The 17695-nt window shown below is 46.7% G+C and overlaps 2 non-coding genes across 2 annotated transcripts; both read right to left on the bottom strand.

Moving 5' to 3' along the window:
- Nucleotides 1-2367: 2367 nt before the first annotated feature.
- TRNAH-GUG (transfer RNA histidin (anticodon GUG)) lies at nt 2368-2439 on the bottom strand. The gene has a single exon. It is a non-coding gene; the product is annotated as a tRNA-His (tRNA).
- Nucleotides 2440-17328: 14889 nt separating this feature from the next.
- On the bottom strand, nt 17329-17400 carry TRNAH-GUG (transfer RNA histidin (anticodon GUG)). Its single transcript has one exon. It is a non-coding gene; the product is annotated as a tRNA-His (tRNA).
- Nucleotides 17401-17695: the final 295 nt, after the last annotated feature.

The following is a 17695-nucleotide window of genomic DNA, read 5'->3' as shown; positions in this document are numbered from 1 at the left end:
GTGCGAGGGCGTCTGCGCAGTTGGTGATCCACTGTGTGAGGTTGTTGGCGGCTTCGTTGGGGTCCGTTGAGCTGGTGGGGGGGTTCTGGCTGAGGAAGGTGGTGAGCTGGTCGCCGGTGATCTTGTTCCAGCTCCTGCGGGGGGTTTGTTGAGGGTGGTGGTGGGTCGTCGTTTTACTGAAGCTGAAGTGGACGCAGCTGTGGTCAGTCCACTGGAGATTGGTGGAGTGGCTGAAGGTGACATATTTGCTGGATGAGAAGACTGGGTCAAGCGTGTGGCCGGCGTGGTGGGTAGGGGTGGTTACCAGTTGCTTGAGTCCGAGGTTGGCCAGGTTGGCCAGTAGAGCAGTGGTGTTGCGGTCCTTGTCGTCCTCCAGGTGGAAGTTGAGGTCCCCCAGGAGGATGTAGTCGGTGGAATTGATGGCGTGGGGGCTGACGAAGTCTGTGATGTCTTCGCTGAACTGTGTGCGTGGTCCCGGTGGTCTGTAGATGAGGGTGCCTCTGAGCTTGGTCTTGGGGTTGGTGTGTATCTGGAAGTGGAGGTGTTCGGCGGAGGTGAAGGTGTCATCGGAGTTGGTCGTGATGCGGATGGTGTTCTTGTGGATGATGGCGATGCCTCCTCCTGTCTGGTTGACGCGGTCCCTCCTGGTGATTTTGTAGCCTTCTGGGACGGCGATGGCGACGTCGGGTGCTGAGGAGGCGTTCATCCAGGTTTCCGTCAGGAAGGCGATGTCTGGTGCTGTCGAGTCGAGGAGGTTCCAGAGTTCAACGGCATGCCTGTGAACGGAGCGGGTGTTAAGCAGGATGCACATCAGGTGTTTGTTGCTGGGGCTCGGTTTAGTAGGTGCAGTGTTGGGTCGTAGGCTGGTGAAGCGGCAGGTCAGGCAGGTGAAGGGTCCGTGGGTGCGTCTCGGGGTGGCTCGGTAGCAGGCGGTGTTTCGGCCGGCGTTGAGTGCGTGGAGGGTTCTGGCATCGTAGCTGTGCAGGGTGTGCTGGCGAGGGCGAGGACCAGGGGGTCTGGCGCTGGGCGCGGTCCAGGCACAGACGGGCGCAGACGGGCTTACCTTTGGCGCACCTTCGGCGCTCAGTCGGTGCTCCCGCTGCGCGGTCGCTCTGGGGGCGTCATAAGTAAGGAGCCGGGAGGGAGGAGCAGCTGGGTGGCGGGAGCGGTCCGGCGAATGGAATCACAGGGGGGCGGGGCCACAGGGAGGCAGCGGCGGGAAATCCCAGGAGCAGCGAGCGAAGGAATCTGCAGGCAGGAGGCGGCAAAGGCAGGCAGGAGCGGCAGCAGTGAGTGGGGTGACCAAGCCCTGTGGAGGGCTGAGCGGTCACACTCTGTGGTCCCCTACGGTCCCCTTAAGTAAGGAGCCGGGAGGGAGGAGCAGCTGGGTGGCGGGAGCGGTCTGGCGAATGGAATCACAGGGGGGCGGGGCCGCAGAGAGGCAGCGGCGGGAAATCCTAGGAGCAGCGAGCGAAGGAATCTGCAGGCAGGAGGCGGCAAAGGCAGGCAGGGGCGGCAGCAGTGAGTGGGGCGACCAAGCCCTGTGGAGGGCTGAGCGGTCACTGCAGTGTAATTACGTGAAATTACAGCAACATTATGCAAGGTTGTACAGAATTACACAAGGGTATTTTCCTGGTGCAAAATACACGCTCAGATCCGAAAGGAACCTGATATACACTTTGCACAAGAAAATCGCTCTAAATGCAACAGAACTGGCACAACAGCCGCTGCTCGCGCTCTTTTCCTCCGCTCTTGGGTAGATGTCTTTCCCCACATTACTCCAAATTCCACAAAGGAGCGTAATTGTGTAATTCACGATTCGACCACGACTAATAAACTTGGCTTAAGTTTTAAAACTTTCCCTCTAGCTGCCCGGTGATCTGTCGGGTGCGGGATGATGAAGCCAAACGCTGATTGGGTGAGCGCGCCTCTCAGTGTCCTTCTCCGTCGCCTCTTTCTTTCAGACCCTTGGGAGCTCAGTCTTACTTTCTATACAAATATTTATTTTTAGACCTTTTTTCTTCGCGGCCTGAATTGCTGCAAAAACTGATATTTGACTAGCAGGATCCCTTTCAACATTGAAAGCTACTCCGCGTCAGTACAGGAGCCTCGGCGCTGCAGGTACAGGAGACACATCCCTCTTGCTGACCGGGTCCCGTGAAACCAAACTGTAGCTCATACTTTTCACATCAGGACCGCCACAAACGTAAAAGCGCAGAAAGGTGAAATAAATAATAACATTGTTAACGCGTTCTTCAAAGACATTTAATTTCACCGTTGAAATTAGGTTCAAGCTCTTAACTCATGTAAATATTAAGAAGTGAGAATAAAAATGCTGCCCAACTGCCGTGACATTGACACCCGCAATGCCGTGACTCGGATTCGAACCGAGGTTGCTGCGGCCACAACGCAGAGTACTAACCACTATACGATCACGGCGAGCTACTTGGGATCTGAAAAGACTACCCTGGTGTGGCTCTGATAGGCTGAAAAAAGGTCACAGTGTCCGTGGAGTGGATAGATTTAGCGTTTGTTTAAAACCCATCTTTTCAAGTTAGATCAGGGTCTTTTCTTTGAGTAGCAGATCACAGCAAATATTTACCTCTCTGCTTCCAGTGACAAGACTCCCCATAAACCAAGAAGCCCAGACTTCTTAACAAGATCCACCACTCTGCCCTGCAAGTCTCAAGTGTTCTATGAGTGCTGGGGTCGGGGAAGTGAACACTGCAAAAACTTAATCCACGGCCGACCAAACTCCTCCAGGCCAGGAGGGGCTCGGAACAGGCCCCCACATATTGTTTTTTTTTTCTTTTCTGGGTGTCTCTTCAGACACATTCAGCTGCTTGGTGCATACTGCTTTAGAGTTGCATTGTGTGGAATGAAGTGGCGTAAACTTGACTAGCAAACAATGGAGTGGTGATGAATGGAGGGTCATAGAAGGGAGTAGATTGAAGTGCAAAGAGTAGAGTGACGTAATGTGTCATAGAATACAGTTGAATATAATGAAGTGGTGTGCCTTGGCATGGCGTTGAATAGCATTGTGAGGAATGGAGTGGCATAGAGCAGAGTGGGGTAGAGAGGAGTTAGGTTGCATAGAATGGCATAGAGTAGCATAGAGTAAAGTAGTGTGGTGTAGAGTGGCATAGTGTGGTGTAGAGTGAAGTGGCATGGAATGGCATAGAGACAGAGAACAGTGTGTCATGGAGAGGGGTGGCAAAGAATTAGGAGGAGTGGAGTCGGACTGCATGAAGTAGAGTGTTGTGGAGTTGAGTAGCATACAGTCGCGTTGCATGGAGTGACACTGTGGTGTAAAGAGGAGCAGAGTAAAAAGTGGCATAGAGTAGAAAGGCCTACAGGAGAGTAGTGTAGAGTGGCACAGCACAGAGTAGTGTGCAGTAGAGTGGCATAGAGTAGAGCGCATGTAGTGCCATTGAGTGATATTGTGGGAGATGGAGTGGAGTGGAGTACAGTGAAGTGGCATGGAATGAAGTAGTATAGGGTAGAGTGGGAGAGAGTGAAGTGGAGTGGCATAGAGTGAACTAGAGTAGAGCGTAGTGGGATAGAGTGGAGTGGCATGGAGTGGAATGGAGAGGCACAGAGTAGGGTAGAGTGCAAAAGTGTGGAATGGCATGGAGTTGAGTGGAGTGGCATAGAGTAGAGTGGCATTCTGTGGGGTGGATTAGAGTGGCATGGAGTGGCATACAGTAGAGTGGAATAGAGCTTAGTGGTGGAGAGTACAGTGGCTTAGAGTGGAGTATAGTAGCATGGAGTAGAGTAGCGTAGAGTAGAGAGGGGTGCAACGGAGTAGAGTGGCATAGAGTTGAGTGGTGTACAGTGGCGTAGAGTAGAATGGGATAAAATAAAGTGGCGTACAGTAGACTGGAGTAGAGTAGCATAGAGTGGAGAGGCATAGAGTGGAGAGGTGTAAAGTAGAGTGGAGTTGTATAGAGTAGAGTTCAGTTGAGTATTCTAGAGTGATGTAGAGCAGAGTGGCATAGAGTCACATAAAGTGGCATTCTATTAAGTAGGGTGGCGTAGAGAGGAATGAAGGGAAGTGGCATAGAGTAGAGTGGAGTGGAGTGGAGTAGAGGGGCATAGCAGAGAGTGACAGGGTGGAGTGGCATAGAATGGAGTAGCATAAAGTGGAGTGAAGTGGCGTATAGTGGAGTGGCATAGATTAGAGTGGCATAGAGTGGAGTGATAGAGTGGAACAATGTAGATTAGAGTGGAGTAGAACTGAGTAGAGTGGAGTGGTATAGAGTTGCACAGTGTAGAGTACAGTGGCACTGAGGGGAGTAGAGTATAGTCATGCAGAGGAATACAGTGTGAGAAAGTAACTAAAGTGTCAATAGAGACGGCGTTTAGGGTGAAAAATAAGCTGTATGCTTGTCATGAATGTTGGAAAGCACATTGCACATCCAAGAATGATACGAAAACACTTTTAAAATATAAAAAATAGCGTACTGTAGAAAGACGAAAAGAACACATGTACTTGGTCCATCCTCCATGGAGGAATGAACACAAGAAAGGAAGATTCAGTCTATGGGAGCCAAGCAATCGAAATATTGCAAATGTGAGTGACATAGAAAACAATTAATGGTAAGTAAGCTATGGGCGTGTGGTAAGCCCACTGAATTCTAAACAATATGTCTCACAGCACATTCACTGTGTACGCAAGACATAAAAAGGTGTGACTAAGAGAATTCTGAGATTTAGAGCTTGACAGCAATTCACAACCCAACCAAACTGAGCCCTATATAATAATTTACAACAGAGCCAAAGTACACATTTTACACCCCCAATGGTGGAGGTAAGATATTCAGCAGACACGTGGTCTCCCAGTGCTAAAGGATTTTGGCTAGATATGAAGTGGGCGAAGTGCCCTGAAAACATTATAAAAGTAGGACACGTGCTATAAGCAGACATCACTTCCTTGGCAAGGCAGAAGAAAGGGCACTTCAGAGGGAAGAAATGAGAGGGCTGAGGAACAGCCAGATAGCTCCCCTATGGGCAGAGGTGGCGGGAGCATGGAACACTCCTGACATGACTATGATGACGATGCAGATGGGCCTCTTAACTTGCGGAGTTAGGAGCACGACAAACACACCTCTCCTAGACCTCCCTGGAAGATCATACACTGGGGAGGGTTCCCCTGGGTCCCTTCCCCCCCCCGGCGGGCCCCATACAGCTGTAGACACACTCACACGATGCGTAGTTAGGTCTCGTTTCTGGGCAAGTTGTTTGGCTTGCTTGTTATTTGTTGTAATAAGAGATGATGAGTACCTGACGTGCCAGAGCTGGCAATGGTGGCAACCGACCACCCTGCTCCATGGGCATACAGCGCTGAACCGGAGACCCACAGGAGGCCCACACCACAGATCACAAGCCTGCTTACAGATTTATGCAAGGAACAGCCCTCAGCGTGGTGGTAACATAATATTATAGCAGTAATGGGTAACGGTTCAAAAGTTGTCATGGAAAGGAGATTCATACAGCTCTGCAACCTGTTACAATCCTGTGAATAATATGTACCATCTGAAATACCAATAAATAAAAAAAATAAAAAATCTGCTGCACAACTTATGGTAAGGCTGGTGTTGTAGTGGTAGATCTGAGGCCCTAGGAGAGATGGAGACCCCACAGAGCTAAAGCAGCTCAGAAGTCCACTTAGGCTTCATCAGGGACCCGTTTTGTGACTTGAAAACCCATTAATGCAACAATAAAGGGGTGAAGTAAATGTCATCAACATTGCATAAACTGGTGTTCTTTGCAGTTTTTTTTAATAAATAACAGCGCCTGGAAGCCCTTCTGACTGTGAAGGTTTGTTTAACAAATAGTGTTGTAACAACATAAAAGAGGGGGAACTGTAAGACAGTTGCACAGATAGAAGGACGGATAGAAGGTTAAAAAGATCGTCATAAATAAGCCACATGCACTGATGCATCTGTACAGGTTTGTAGACAGAAAGGCAGGTATGTAGCTGTTAGTAAATCATGGATGAGATATAATCAGCTTCACAGAAACCGCTGTAAATCACACGCGCCTGCTTTAGAAATAACCACGCCACAAAGACATTGGTAGTCAGCATGTAGGCTTTAAAGTGTTAACATAAACAGAGATGGGCAGAAATAGGCAGTAAGGCAGATACCCAGATTGAAATAGAAAGTAAATAGAAAGCACATGTAGTAATAGACGTGGACCGATAAGTATATAGAGAAGCAGCTGTTGGTACGAAAATGAGATCACATATGATCAACTTTGTGTGGACTGTCAGGATTTGAAAACGGTTGCTTCATACCAAAAAAAACCATAGCGCCAAGATGTCCTCCTCAATGTCCCTATGAGCGTTATAGTGTTAACAAAGAATACAGCCAGGCATCAACACTCTGTTAGACAGGTTCACAGTCACGCACAGGTAGGTGAGCAGATAGATAAGCAGGCACACAGGCAAAAAGATGGATGGACAGATGAATGGATCAATAGATGGACGGACCACTCTGTTAAACATGAGTCAAATGTAGGGATGGGCGTAACCAGTGTAACTCACTGCAGTGTAATTACGCGAAATTACAGCAACATTATGCGAGGTTGTACAGAATTACACAAGGCTATTTTCCTGGTGCAAAATACACGCTCAGATCCGAAAGGAACCTGATATACACTTTGCACAAGAAAATCGCTCTAAATGCAACAGAACTGGCACAACAGCCACTGCTCGCGCTCTTTTCCTCCGCTCTTGGGTAGATGTCTTTCCCCACATTACTCCAAATTCCACAAAGGAGCGTAATTGTGTAATTCACGATTCGACCACGACTAATAAACTTGGCTTAAGTTTTAAAACTTTCCCTCTAGCTGCCCGGTGATCCGTCGGGTGCGGGATGATGAAGCCAAACGCTGATTGGGTGAGCGCGCCTCTCAGTGTCCTTCTCCGTCGCCTCTTTCTTTCAGACCCTTGGGAGCTCAGTCTTACTTTCTATACAAATATTTATTTTTAGACCTTTTTTCTTCGCGGCCTGAATTGCTGCAAAAACTGATATTTGACTAGCAGGATCCCTTTCAACATTGAAAGCTACTCCGCGTGAGTACAGGAGCCTCGGCGCTGCAGGTACAGGAGACACAGACATCCATCCCTCTTGCTGACCAGGTCCCGTGAAACCAAACTGTAGCTCATACTTTTCACATCAGGACCGCCACAAACGTAAAAGCGCAGAAAGGTGAAATAAATAATAACATTGTTAACGCGTTCTTCAAAGACATTTAATTTCACCGTTGAAATTAGGTTCAAGCTCTTAACTCATGTAAATATTAAGAAGTGAGAATAAAAATGCTGCCCAACTGCCGTGACATTGCCACCCGCAATGCCGTGACTCGGATTCGAACCAAGGTTGCTGCGGCCACAACGCAGAATACTAACCACTACACGATCATGGCGAGCTACTTGGGCTCTGAAAAGACTACCCTGGTGTGGCTCTGATAGGCTGAAAAAAGGTCACAGTGTCCGTGGAGTGGATAGATTTAGCGTTTGTTTAAAACCCATCTTTTCAAGTTAGATCAGGGTCTTTTCTTTGAGTAGCAGCTCACAGCAAATATTTACCTCTCTGCTTCCAGTGACAAGACTCCCCATAAACCAAGAAGCCCAGACTTCTTAACAAGATCCACCACTCTGCCCTGCAAGTCTCAAGTGTTCTATGAGTGCTGGGGTCGGGGAAGTGAACACTGCAAAAACTTAATCCACGGCCGACCAAACTCCTCCAGGCCAGGAGGGGCTCGGAACAGGCCCCCACATATTGTTGTTTTTTTCTTTTCTGGGTGTCTCTTCAGACACATTCAGCTGCTTGGTGCATACTGCTTTAGAGTTGCATTGTGTGGAATGAAGTGGCGTAAACTTGACTAGCAAACAATGGAGTGGTGATGAATGGAGGGTCATAGAAGGGAGTAGATTGAAGTGCAAAGAGTAGAGTGACGTAATGTGTCATAGAATACAGTTGAATATAATGAAGTGGTGTGCCTTGGCATGGCGTTGAATAGCATTGTGAGGAATGGAGTGGCATAGAGCAGAGTGGGGTAGAGAGGAGTGAGGTTGCATAGAATGGCATAGAGTAGCATAGAGTAAAGTAGTGTGGTGTAGAGTGGCATAGTGTGGTGTAGAGTGAAGTGGCATGGAATGGCATAGAGTCAGAGAACAGTGTGTCATGGAGAGGGGTGGCAAAGAATTAGGAGGAGTGGAGTCGGACTGCATGAAGTAGAGTGTTGTGGAGTTGAGTAGCATACAGTCGCGTTGCATGGAGTGACACTGTGGTGTAGAGAGGAGCAGAGAAAAAAGTGGCATAGAGTAGAAAGGCCTACAGGAGAGTAGTGTAGAGTGGCACTGCATAGAGTAGTGTGCAGTAGAGTGGCATAGAGTAGAGCGCATGTAGTGCCATTGAGTGATATTGTGTGAGATGGAGTGGAGTGGAGTACAGTGAAGTGGCATGGAATGAAGTAGTATAGGGTAGAGTGGGAGAGAGTAAAGTGGAGTGACATAGAGTGAACTAGAGTAGAGCGTAGTGGGATAGAGTGGAGTAGCATGGAGTGGAATGGAGAGGCACAGAGTAGGGTAGAGTGCAAAAGTGTGGAATGGCATGGAGTTGAGTGGAGTGGCATAGAGTAGAGTGGCATTCTGTGGGGTGGATTATATTGGCATGGAGTGGCATACAGTAGAGTGGAATAGAGCTTAGTGGTGGAGAGTACAGTGGCTTAGAGTGGAGTATAGTAGCATGGAGTAGAGTAGCGTAGAGTAGAGAGGGGTGCAATGGAGTAGAGTGGCACAGAGTTGAGTGGTGTACAGTGGCGTAGAGTAGAATGGGATAAAATAAAGTGGCGTACAGTAGACTGGAGTAGAGTAGCATAGAGTGGAGAGGCATAGAGTGGAGAGGAGTAAAGTAGAGTGGAATTGTATAGAGTAGAGTTCAGTTGAGTATTCTAGAGTGATGTAGAGCAGAGTGGCATAGAGTCACATAAAGTGGCATTCTATGAAGTAGGGTGGCGTAGAGAGGAATGAAGGGAAGTGGCATAGAGTAGAGTGGAGTGGAGTGGAGTAGAGGGGCATAGCAGAGAGTGACAGGGTGGAGTGGCATAGAATGGAGTAGCATGAAGTGGAGTGAAGTGGCGTATAGTGGAGTGGCATAGATTAGAGTGGCATAGAGTGGAGTGATAGAGTGGAACAATGTAGATTAGAGTGGAGTAGAACTGAGTAGAGTGGAGTGGTATAGAGTTGCACAGTGTAGAGTACAGTGGCACTGAGGGGAGTAGAGTATAGTCATGCAGAGGAATACAGTGTGAGAAAGTAACTAAAGTGTCAATAGAGACGGCGTTTAGGGTGAAAAATAAGCTGTATGCTTGTCATGAATGTTGGAAAGCACATTGCACATCCAAGAATGATACGAAAACACTTTTAAAATATAAAAAATAGCGTACTGTAGAAAGACGAAAAGAACACATGTACTTGGTCCATCCTCCATGGAGGAATGAACACAAGAAAGGAAGATTCAGTCTATGGGAGCTAAGCAATCGAAATATTGCAAATGTGAGTGACATAGAAAACAATTAATGGTAAGTAAGCTATGGGCGTGTGGTAAGCCCACTGAATTCTAAACAATATGTCTCACAGCACATTCACTGTGTACGCAAGACATAAAAAGGTGTGACTAAGAGAATTCTGAGATTTAGAGCTTGACAGCAATTCACAACCCAACCAAACTGAGCCCTATATAATAATTTACAACAGAGCCAAAGTACACCTTTTACACCCCCAATGGTGGAGGTAAGATATTCAGCAGACACGTGGTCTCCCAGTGGTAAAGGATTTTGGCTAGATATGAAGTGGGCGAAGTGCCCTGAAAACATTATAAAAGTAGGACACGTGCTATAAGCAGACATCACTTCCTTGGCAAGGCAGAAGAAAGGGCACTTCAGAGGGAAGAAATGAGAGGGCTGAGGAACAGACAGATAGCTCCCCTATGGGCAGAGGTGGAGGGAGCATGGAACACTCCTGACATGACTATGATGACGATGCAGATGGGCCTCTTAACTTGCGGAGTTAGGAGCACGACAAACACACCTCTCCTAGACCTCCCTGGAAGATCATACACTGGGGAGGGTTCCCCTGGGTCCCTTCCCCCCCCCGGCTGGGCCCCATACAGCTGTAGACACACTCACACGATGCGTAGTTAGGTCTCGTTTCTGGGCAAGTTGTTTGGCTTGCTTGTTATTTGTTGTAATAAGAGATGATGAGTACCTGACGTGCCAGAGCTGGAAATGGTGGCAACCGACCACCCTGCTCCATGGGCATACAGCGCTGAACCGGAGACCCACAGGAGGCCCACACCACAGATCACAAGCCTGCTTACAGATTTATGCAAGGAACAGCCCTCAGCGTGGTGGTAACATAATATAATAGCAGTAATGGGTAACTGTTCAAAAGTTGTCATGGAAAGGAGATTCATACAGCTCTGCAACCTGTTACAATCCTGTGAATAATATGTACCATCTGAAATACCAATAAATAAAAAAAATAAAAAATCTGCTGCACAACTTAGGGTAAGGCTGGTGTTGTAGTGGTAGCTCTGAGGCCCTAGGAGAGCTGGAGACCCCACAGAGCTACAGCAGCTCAGAAGTCCACTTAGGCTTCATCAGGGACCCGTTTTATGACTTGAAAACCCATTAATGCAACAATAAAGGGGTGAAGTAAATGTCATCAACATTGCATAAACTGGTGTTCTTTGCAGTTTTTTTAATAAATAACAGCGCCTGGACGCCCTTCTGACTGTGAAGGTTTGTTTAACAAATAGTGTTGTAACAACATAAAAGAGGGGGAACTGTAAGACAGTTGCACAGATAGAAGGACGGATAGAAGGTTAAACAGATCGTCATAAATAAGCCACATGCACCGATGCATCTGTACAGGTTTGTAGACAGAAAGGCAGGTATGTAGCTGTTAGTAAATCATGGATGAGATATAATCAGCTTCACAGAAACCGCTGTAAATCACACGCGCCTGCTTTAGAAAGAACCACGCCACAAAGACCTTGGTAGTCAGCATGTAGGCTTTAAAGTGTTAACATAAACAGAGATGGGCAGAAATAGGCAGTAAGGCAGATACCCAGATTGAAATAGAAAGTAAATAGAAAGCACATGTAGTAATAGACGTGGACCGATAAGTATATAGAAAAGCAGCTGTTGGTACGAAAATGGGATCACATATGATCAACTTTGTGTGGACTGTCAGGATTTGAAAACGGTTGCCTCATAACAAAAAAAAACATAGCGCCAAGATGTCCTCCTCAATGTCCCTATGAGCGTTATAGTGTTAACAAAGCATACAGCCAGGCATCAACACTCTGTTAGACAGGTTCACAGTCACGGACAGGTAGGTGAGCAGATAGATAAGCAGGCACACAGGCAAAAAGATGGATGGACAGATGAATGGATCAATAGATGGACGGACCTCTCTGTTAAACATGAGTCAAATGTAGGGATGGGCGTAACCAGTGTAACTCACTGCAGTGTAATTACGCGAAATTACAGCAACATTATGCGAGGTTGTACAGAATTACACAAGGCTTTTTTCCTGGTGCAAAATACACGCTCAGATCCGAAAGGAACCTGATATACACTTTGCACAAGAAAATCGCTCTAAATGCAACAGAACTGGCACAACAGCCGCTGCTCGCGCTCTTTTCCTTCGCTCTTGGGTAGATGTCTTTCCCCACATTACTCCAAATTCCACAAAGGAGCGTAATTGTGTAATTCACGATTCGACCACGACTAATAAACTTGGCTTAAGTTTTAAAACTTTCCCTCTAGCTGCCCGGTGATCCGTCGGGTGCGGGATGATGAAGCCAAACGCTGATTGGGTAAGCGCGCCTCTCAGTGTCCTTCTCCGTCGCCTCTTTCTTTCAGACCCTTGGGAGCTCAGTCTTACTTTCTATACAAATATTTATTTTTAGACCTTTTTTCTTCGCTTCCTGAATTGCTGCAAAAACTCATGTTTGACTAGCAGGATCCCTTTCAACATTGAAAGCTACTCCGCGTCAGTACAGGAGCCTCGGCGCTGCAGGTACAGGAGACACAGACATCCATCCCTCTTGCTGACCGGGTCCCGTGAAACCAAACTGTAGGTCATACTTTTCACATCAGGACCGCCACAAACATAAAAGCGCAGAAAGGTGAAATAAATAATAACATTGTTAACGCGTTCTTCAAAGACATTTAATTTCACCGTTGAAATTAGGTTCAAGCTCTTAACTCATGTAAATATTAAGAAGTGAGAATAAAAATGCTGCCCAACTGCCGTGACATTGCCACCCGCAATGCCGTGACTCAGATTCAAACCGAGGTTGCTGCGGCCACAACGCAGAATACTAACCACTATACGATCACGGCGAGCTACTTGGGCTCAGAAAATACTACCCTGGTGTGGCTCTGATAGGCTTAAAAAAGGTCACAGTGTCCGTGGAGTGGATAGATTTAGCGTTTGTTTAAAACCCATCTTTTCAAGTTAGATCAGGGTCTTTTCTTTGAGTAGCAGATCACAGCAAATATTTACCTCTCTGCTTCCAGTGACAAGACTCCCCATAAACCAAGAAGCCCAGACTTCTTAACAAGATCCACCACTCTGCCCTGCAAGTCTCAAGTGTTCTATGAGTGCTGGGGTCGGGGAAGTGAACACTGCAAAAACTTAATCCACGGCCGACCAAACTCCTCCAGGCCAGGAGGGGCTCGGAACAGGCCCCCACATATTGTTGTTTTTTTCTTTTCTGGGTGTCTTTTCAGACACATTCAACTGCTTGGTGCATACTGCTTTAGAGTTGCATTGTGTGGAATGAAGTGACGTAAACTTGACTAGCAAACAATGGAGTGGTGATGAATGGAGGGTCATAGAAGGGAGTAGATTGAAGTGCAAAGAGTAGAGTGACGTAATGTGTCATAGAATACAGTGGAATATAATGAAGTGGTGTGCCTTGGCATGGCGTTGAATAGCATTGTGAGGAATGGAGTGGCATAGAGCAGAGTGGGGTAGAGAGGAGTGAGGTTGCATAGAATGGCATAGAGTAGCATAGAGTAAAGTAGTGTGGTGTAGAGTGGCATAGTGTGGTGTAGAGTGAAGTGGCATGGAATGGCATAGAGTCAGAGAACAGTGTGTCATGGAGAGGGGTGGCAAAGAATTAGGAGGAGTGGAGTCGGACTGCATGAAGTAGAGTGTTGTGGAGTTGAGTAGCATACAGTCGCGTTGCATGGAGTGACACTGTGGTGTAGAGAGGAGCAGAGAAAAAAGTGGCATAGAGTAGAAAGGCCTACAGGAGAGTAGTGTAGAGTGGCACAGCATAGAGTAGTGTGCAGTAGAGTGGCATAGAGTAGAGCGCATGTAGTGCCATTGAGTGATATTGTGTGAGATGGAGTGGAGTGGAGTACAGTGAAGTGGCATGGAATGAAGTAGTATAGAGTAGAGTGGGAGAGAGTAAAGTGGAGTGGCATAGAGTGAACTAGAGTAGAGCGTAGTGGGATAGAGTGGAGTGGCATGGAGTGGAATGGAGAGGCACAGAGTAGGGTAGAGTGCAAAAGTGTGGAATGGCATGGAGTTGAGTGGAGTGGCATAGAGTAGAGTGGCATTCTGTGGGGTGGATTAGAGTGGCATGGAGTGGCATACAGTAGAGTGGAATAGAGCTTAGTGGTGGAGAGTACAGTGGCTTAGAGTGGAGTATAGTAGCATGGAGTAGAGTAGCGTAGAGTAGAGAGGGGTGCAACGGAGTAGAGTGGCATAGAGTTGAGTGGTGTACAGTGGCGTAGAGTAGAATGGGATAAAATAAAGTGGCGTACAGTAGACTGGAGTAGAGTAGCATAGAGTGGAGAGGCATAGAGGGGAGAGGAGTAAAGTAGAGTGGAGTTGTATAGAGTAGAGTTCAGTTGAGTATTCTAGAGTGATGTAGAGCAGAGTGGCATAGAGTCACATAAAGTGGCATTCTATGAAGTAGGGTGGCGTAGAGAGGAATGAAGGGAAGTGGCATAGAGTAGAGTGGAGTGGAGTGGAGAAGAGGGGAATAGCAGAGAGTTACAGGGTGGAGTGGCATAGAATGGAGTAGCATAAAGTGGAGTGAAGTGGCGTATAGTGGAGTGGCATAGAGTGGAGTGATAGAGTGGAACAATGTAGATTAGAGTGGAGTAGAACTGAGTAGAGTGGAGTGGTATAGAGTTGCACAGTGTAGAGTACAGTGGCACTGAGGGGAGTAGAGTATAATCATGTAGAGGAATACAGTGTGAGAAAGTAACTAAAGTGTCAATAGAGACGGCGTTTAGGGTGAAAAATAAGCTGTATGCTTGTCATGAATGTTGGAAAGCACATTGCACATCCAAGAATGATACGAAAACACTTTTAAAATATAAAAAATAGCGTACTGTAGAAAGACGAAAAGAACACATGTACTTGGTCCATCCTCCATGGAGGAATGAACACAAGAAAGGAAGATTCAGTCTATGGGAGCTAAGCAATCGAAATATTGCAAATGTGAGTGACATAGAAAACAATTAATGGTAATTAAGCTATGGGCGTGTGGTAAGCCCACTGAATTCTAAACAATATGTCTCACAGCACATTCACTGTGTACGGAAGACATAAAAAGGTGTGACTAAGAGAATTCTGAGATTTAGAGCTTGACAGCAATTCACAACCCAACCAAACTGAGCCCTATATAATAATTTACAACAGAGCCGAAGTACACCTTTTATACCCCCAATGGTGGAGGTAAGATATTCAGCAGACACGTGGTCTCCCAGTGCTAAAGGATTTTTGCTAGATATGAAGTGGGCGAAGTGCCCTGAAAACATTATAAAAGTAGGACACGTGCTATAAGCAGACATCACTTCCTTGGCAAGGCAGAAGAAAGGGCACTTCAGAGGGAAGAAATGAGAGGGCTGAGGAACAGACAGATAGCTCCCCTATGGGCAGAGGTGGAGGGAGCATGGAACACTCCTGACATGACTATGATGACGATGCAGATGGGCCTCTTAACTTGCGGAGTTAGGAGCACGACAAACACACCTCTCCTAGACCTCCCTGGAAGATCATACACTGGGGAGGGTTCCCCTGGGTCCCTTCCCCCCCCCGGCTGGGCCCCATACAGCTGTAGACACACTCACACGATGCGTAGTTAGGTCTCGTTTCTGGGCAAGTTGTTTGGCTTGCTTGTTATTTGTTGTAATAAGAGATGATGAGTACCTGACGTGCCAGAGCTGGAAATGGTGGCAACCGACCACCCTGCTCAATGGGCATACAGCGCTGAACCGGAGACCCACAGGAGGCCCACACCACAGATCACAAGCCTGCTTACAGATTTATGCAAGGAACAGCCCTCAGCGTGGTGGTAACATAATATAATAGCAGTAATGGGTAACTGTTCAAAAGTTGTCATGGAAAGGAGATTCATACAGCTCTGCAACCTGTTACAATCCTGTGAATAATATGTACCATCTGAAATACCAATAAATAAAAAAAATAAAAAATCTGCTGCACAACTTAGGGTAAGGCTGGTGTTGTAGTGGTAGATCTGAGGCCCTAGGAGAGCTGGAGACCCCACAGAGCTACAGCAGCTCAGAAGTCCACTTAGGCTTCATCAGGGACCCGTTTTGTGACTTGAAAACCCATTAATGCAACAATAAAGGGGTGAAGTAAATGTCATCAACATTGCATAAACTGGTGTTCTTTGCAGTTTTTTAAATAAATAACAGCGCCTGGAAGCCCTTCTGACTGTGAAGGTTTGTTTAACAAATAGTGTTGTAACAACATAAAAGAGGGGGAACTGTAAGACAGTTGCACAGATAGAAGGACGGATAGAAGGTTAAACAGATCGTCATAAATAAGCCACATGCACCGATGCATCTGTACAGGTTTGTAGACAGAAAGGCAGGTATGTAGCTGTTAGTAAATCATGGATGAGATATAATCAGCGTCACAGAAACCGCTGTAAATCACACGCGCCTGCTTTAGAAATAACCACGCCACAAAGACCTTGGTAGTCAGCATGTAGGCTTTAAAGTGTTAACATAAACAGAGATGGGCAGAAATAGGCAGTAAGGCAGATACCCAGATTGAAATAGAAAGTAAATAGAAAGCACATGTAGTAATAGACGTGGACCGATAAGTATATAGAGAAGCAGCTGTTGGTACGAAAATGGGATCACATATGATCAACTTTGTGTGGACTGTCAGGATTTGAAAACGGTTGCTTCATACCAAAAAAAACCATAGCGCCAAGATGTCCTCCTCAATGTCCCTATGAGCGTTATAGTGTTAACAAAGAATACAGCCAGGCATCAACACTCTGTTAGACAGGTTCACAGTCACGCACAGGTAGGTGAGCAGATAGATAAGCAGGCACACAGGCAAAAAGATGGATGGACAGATGAATGGATCAATAGATGGACGGACCTCTCTGTTAAACATGAGTCAAATGTAGGGATGGGCGTAACCAGTGTAACTCACTGCAGTGTAATTACGCGAAATTACAGCAACATTATGCGAGGTTGTACAAAATTACACAAGGCTATTTTCCTGGTGCAAAATACACGCTCAGATCCGAAAGGAACCTGATATACACTTTGCACAAGAAAATCGCTCTAAATGCAACAGAACTGGCACAACAGCCGCTGCTCGCGCTCTTTTCCTCCGCTCTTGGGTAGATGTCTTTCCCCACATTACTCCAAATTCCACAAAGGAGCGTAATTGTGTAATTCACGATTCGACCACGACTAATAAACTTGGCTTAAGTTTTAAAACTTTCCCTCTAGCTGCCCGGTGATCCGTCGGGTGCGGGATGATGAAGCCAAACGCTGATTGGGTGAGCGCGCCTCTCAGTGTCCTTCTCCGTCGCCTCTTTCTTTCAGACCCTTGGGAGCTCAGTCTTACTTTCTATACAAATATTTATTTTTAGACCTTTTTTCTTCGCGGCCTGAATTGCTGCAAAAACTGATATTTGACTAGCAGGATCCCTTTCAACATTGAAAGCTACTCCGCATCAGTACAGGAGCCTCGGCGCTGCAGGTACAGGAGACACAGACATCCATCCCTCTTGCTGACCGGGTCCCGTGAAACCAAACTGTAGCTCATACTTTTCACATCAGGACCGCCACAAACGTAAAAGCGCAGAAAGGTGAAATAAATAATAACATTGTTAACGCGTTCTTCAAAGACATTTAATTTCACCGTTGAAATTAGGTTCAAGCTCTTAACTCATGTAAATATTAAGAAGTGAGAATAAAAATGCTGCCCAACTGCCGTGACATTGCCACCCGCAATGCCGTGACTCGGATTCGAACCGAGGTTGCTGCGGCCACAACGCAGAGTACTAACCACTATACGACCACGGCGAGCTACTTGGGATCTGAAAAGACTACCCTGGTGTGGCTCTGATAGGCTGAAAAAAGGTCACAGTGTCCGTGGAGTGGATAGATTTAGCGTTTGTTTAAAACCCATCTTTTCAAGTTAGATCAGGGTCTTTTCTTTGAGTAGCAGATCACAGCAAATATTTACCTCTCTGCTTCCAGTGACAAGACTCCCCATAAACCAAGAAGCCCAGACTTCTTAACAAGATCCACCACTCTGCCCTGCAAGTGTAGGAGGCTGGACTGGCTTGTAGTGAGTACCAAGGGGTACTTGCACCTT

Source organism: Pleurodeles waltl, chromosome 12 (assembly GCF_031143425.1).
Source record: "Pleurodeles waltl isolate 20211129_DDA chromosome 12, aPleWal1.hap1.20221129, whole genome shotgun sequence".
Classification (NCBI taxonomy): domain Eukaryota; kingdom Metazoa; phylum Chordata; class Amphibia; order Caudata; family Salamandridae; genus Pleurodeles; species Pleurodeles waltl.
Note: the sequence above shows the minus strand (reverse complement) of the source record. Positions and strands in the feature narration are given on the sequence as shown.